Raw genomic sequence first — 4534 nt, 5'->3', positions numbered from 1 at the left:
GGGTGTAGGGGCTGGAGGAGGTTACAGAGATAGGGAGGGGTGTAGGGGCTGGAGGGGGTTACAGAGATAGGGAGGGGTGTAGGGGCTGGAGGGGGTTACAGAGATAGGGAGGGGTGTAGGGTCTGGAGGAGGTTATAGAGATAGGGAGGGGTGTCGGGGCTGGAGGAGGTTACAGAGATAGGGAGGGGTGTCGGGGCTGGAGGAGGTTACAGAGATAGGGAGGGGTGTAGGGGCTGGAGGAGGTTACAGAGATAGGGAGAGGTGTAGGGGCTGGAGGGGGTTACAGAGATAGGGAGGGGTGTAGGGGCTGGAGGAGGTTACAGAGATAGCGAGGGGTGTAGGGGCTGGAGGGGGTTACAGAGATAGGGAGGGGTGTAGGGGCTGGAGGAGGTTACAGAGATAGGGAGGGGTGTAGGGGCTGGAGGAGGTTACAGAGATAGGGAGGGGTGTAGGGGCTGGAGGAGGTTACAGAGATAGGGAGGGGTGTAGGGGCTGGAGGGGGTTACAGAGATAGGGAGGGGTGTAGGGGCTGGAGGGGGTTACAGAGATAGGGAGGGGTGTAGGGGCTGGAGGGGGTTACAGAGATAGGGAGGGGTGTAGGGGCTGGAGGGGGTTACAGAGATAGGGAGGGGTGTAGGGTCCAACAAAGGCTGAAGAATAAAATTGCGGATTCATAAAGGAAATAGTACTCACTGCAGTCGTCATCACAGATAGCTGGGAACAGGGAGCAAATGAGAAAAAGGGCAGACAGTTAGTGAGGAGAGATACTCGCACTGATACAGAAACTAAATACTACGGAGGCTTGAAATCTGAAACAAAAACAGAGAAGGCGGGAAACACTCAACGGGTCAGGTAGCATCTGTGGAGAGAGAAACAGCGTTCACGTTTTGGGTTTGTGACATAAGACCATAAGAAATAGGAGCAGGAGTGGGCCATTCGGCCCCTCGAGCCTGCTCCGCCATTTAATACGATCATGGCTGATCCGATCATGGACTTATCCCCTTATCGGTTAAGAAACTGTCTATCGGTGTCTTAAATATATTCAATAACCCAGCCTCCACAGCTCTCTGAGGCAGAGAATTCCACAGATTTACAACCCTCAGAGAAGAAATTCCTCCTCATCTCAGTTTTAAATGGGCGGCCCCTTATTCTGAGACCATGCCCCCTCGTTCTAGTCTCCCCCTCAGTGGAAACATCCTCTCTGCATCCACCTTGTCGAGCCCCCTCATAATCTGATACGTTTTGATAAGATCACCTCTCATTCTTCTGAACTCCAATGAGTAGAGGCCCAACCTGCTCAACCTTTCCTCATAAGTCAACCCCCTCATCCCCGGAATCAACCGAGTAAACCTTCTCTGAACTGCCTCCAAAGCAAGTATATCCTTTCGTAAATATGGAGACCAAAACTGCACGCAGTACTCCAGGTGTGGCCTCACCAATACCCTGTATAACTGTAGCAAGACTTCCCTGCTTTTATACTCTATCCCCTTTGCAATAAAGGCCAAGATACCATTGGCCTTCCTGATCACTTGCTGTACCTGCATACTATCTTTTTGAGTTTTGTGCACAACTACCCCAGGTCCCAGGTCCCGCTGTACTGCAGATCCTTTGTCAGAACTGGCAAAAGTTCGAGGTGTAACAGATTCTTCAGGAAGTGTAAGGGGCGGGTAGCGGCAGGGAAAGTCAGGAGGGGCAGAAAGAACAAAAGGGAAGGTTGGCGAGAAGGTGGAAGGCAGGAGAGATTAGAGAGACAAACGGGAATGTGGGCCAAATTGGGATGGTAATGGGACAAGTTAAGAAACATAAGATGTGTCTAGATAGGTGTGGTTTAATTACTTGTTGCCGAGGGAAACAGAGAAAAAAATTTAAATTAAAAAGGGGGGGTTGTAAATAAATAGGGAGGAAAGGGTGCACAATGAGGGCAGAGGTTATGATCTGAAATTGTTGAGATCGGGGCGGAGGAGCGGAGAGAGATCGGGGCGGAGGAGCGGAGAGAGATCGGGGCGGAGGAGCGGAGAGAGATCGGGGCGGAGGAGCGGCGAGAGATCGGGGGCGGAGGAGCCACGAGGGATCGGGGGCGGAGGAGCGGCGAGAGATCGGGGGCGGAGGAGCGGTGAGAGATCGGGGGCGGAGGAGCGGCGAGAGATCGGGGCGGAGGAGCGGTGAGAGATCGGGGCGGAGGAGCGGCGAGAGATCGGGGGCGGAGGAGCGGCGAGAGATCGGGGCGGAGGAGCGGCCCGAGATCGGGGGCGGAGGAGCGGAGAGAGATCGGGGCGGAGGAGCGGCGAGAGATCGGGGCGGAGGAGCGGCGAGAGATCGGGGCGGAGGAGCGGCGAGAGATCGGGGGCGGAGGAGCCACGAGGGATCGGGGGCGGAGGAGCGGCGAGAGATCGGGGCGGAGGAGCGGCGAGAGATCGGGGCGGAGGAGCGGCGACAGATCGGGGGGGCGGAGGAGCGGTGAGAGATCGGGGGCGGAGGAGCGGCGAGAGATCGGGGCGGAGGAGCGGTGAGAGATCGGGGCGGAGGAGCGGCGAGAGATCGGGGCGGAGGAGCGGCGAGAGATCGGGGCGGAGGAGCTTGCGTTAGATCGGGGGCGGAGGAGCGGCGAGAGATCGGGGCGGAGGAGCTTGCGTTAGATCGTGGCGCAGGAGCGGCGAGAGATCGGGGGCGGAGGAGCGGCGAGAGATCGGGGCGGAGGAGCTTGCGTTAGATCGTGGCGGAGGAGCGGCGAGAGATCGGGGCGGAGGAGCTTGCATTAGATCGTGGCGGAGCAGCGGCGAGAGATCCTTGCCCCTGGTCCGAGACCTCGCTCTGTCAAGCCCCATGTGGTGGCTGGTGTACAACGGTCACCCCACGTTAAAACAATCCACCCACAGGCATCTTCCACCCTTGAATTGGAGTTCAGGACTGGAACATCGGTCGTTCATTGAAACATCTGTGAACCCGTGTGGAAGCAAGTCACCCTCGTTCCAGGGACATCTGAATGCGGCTTGTGAGCTGGAAGTGGCGATTGACTTATCTGCGAGGAACATTGTGCCACTGTAACTCATAACTTAATGGTAATATAAACAGAAACGATTAGCCCAGGAACACAAAAGAGGTGCATTTCTACCCCCAACCAGATTTTAAAATTTTGATTCACGGCAATTAATCACCACGGTAGATTAATCCAGATTATATTAGAGCCCGGCAGCTGGAGATATATCAACTTTTTGGGGTTTTATTAATACCGAAAGAAAGTAAAAATGAGTTTCCCATCGATACACTCACTGGCAGGCCACCCATCGGGATGCATTTCCTATGCATTTATATCGTGCTTTTCATGACCACAGGACGTCTCAGAGTTTTACAGCCAATGAAATACTTTTTTTTTGGAAGTGTGGTCACGGTTGTAATTAAGGAAATGCAGCCACCAATTTGCGCACAGCAAGCTCCCACAAAACAGCAATGTGATAATGACCCGGGTCATCTGTATTCTTCCCTTCCTGATATGTATACCCTCGCATTTCTGGCATCATCCTACTCTGCATCCTCTCCAGTGCCTCTATATTCTTTTTACAATATGGAGACCAGAACTGTGCACAGTGCACCAAGTGTGGTCTAACCCAGGTATATGGAGACCAGAACTGTGCACCATGCTCCAAGTGTGGTCTAACCCAGGTATATGGAGACCAGAACTGTGGTGAAGGTGCTCCAAGTGTGGTCAAACCCAGGTATATGAAGACCAGAACTGTGCACAGCGCTCCAAGTGTGGTCTAACCCAGATATATGGAGACCAGAACTGTGCACGGTGCTCCAAGTGTGGTCTAACCCAGGTATATGGAGACCACAACTGTGCACGGTGCTCCAAGTGTGGTCTAACCCAGGTATATGGAGACCAGAACTGTGCACGGTGCTCCAAGTGTGGTCTAACCCAGGTATATGGAGACCAGAACTGTGCACGGTGCTCCAAGTGTGGTCTAACCCAGGTATATGGAGACCAGAACTGTGTACAGTGCTCCAAGTGTGGTCTAACCCAGGTATATGGAGACCAGAACTGTGCACAGTGCTCCAAGTGTGGTCTAACCCAGGTATATGGAGACCAGAACTGAGCACGGTGCTCCAGGTGTGGTCTAACCGAGGTTCGATACAACTATTAAACCTGGAGCAATTAATATTTTTGTTACTACTCAAGTGAGGAAATGAGTGTCTCTTCACATACATCAGCAACCAAAAATAACGAAGAGTAAATTGAAGACTGTTCTTTGTAAGAGAGTCCTATCTGACCTGCTTTCAACTTCACTTGAAGAAATGCGTGCACCATATCGAGTGGTTCATAATCTGTGGAGAGAAACAGGGTCATTTATCTCGAGACATGCAAATTAATTTTCCTCTTCAATATCCTCCGATACACAGAGACTACAACAACATCCTAAATCATGAATGATAGATGAATTATGGCCTCCTCGGCCCCCTCCCTATCTCTGTAACCTCCTCCAGTCCCTACACCCCTCCCTATCTCTGTAACCTCCTCCAGTCCCTACACCCGTCCCTA

The 4534-nt window shown here is 53.1% G+C and overlaps 1 long non-coding RNA gene across 1 annotated transcript in view; it reads right to left on the bottom strand.

Moving 5' to 3' along the window:
- Positions 1-4321, bottom strand: part of LOC139240397 (uncharacterized) — a 4818-nt gene extending 497 nt beyond the window's left edge. Inside the window, exons 1-2 of the long non-coding RNA XR_011588716.1 lie at positions 4267-4321; positions 694-714 (exon numbers count right to left, since the gene is read on the bottom strand). This is a non-coding gene — a long non-coding RNA (uncharacterized lncRNA). The remainder of the gene's footprint in view (positions 1-693; positions 715-4266) is intronic.
- Positions 4322-4534: the final 213 nt, after the last annotated feature.

This window comes from Pristiophorus japonicus, chromosome 31 (genome assembly GCF_044704955.1).
Source record: "Pristiophorus japonicus isolate sPriJap1 chromosome 31, sPriJap1.hap1, whole genome shotgun sequence".
Lineage (NCBI taxonomy): Eukaryota > Metazoa > Chordata > Chondrichthyes > Pristiophoridae > Pristiophorus > Pristiophorus japonicus.
The sequence above is the reverse complement of the archived record's forward strand: the minus strand, read 5'-3'. Positions and strand labels throughout refer to the sequence as shown.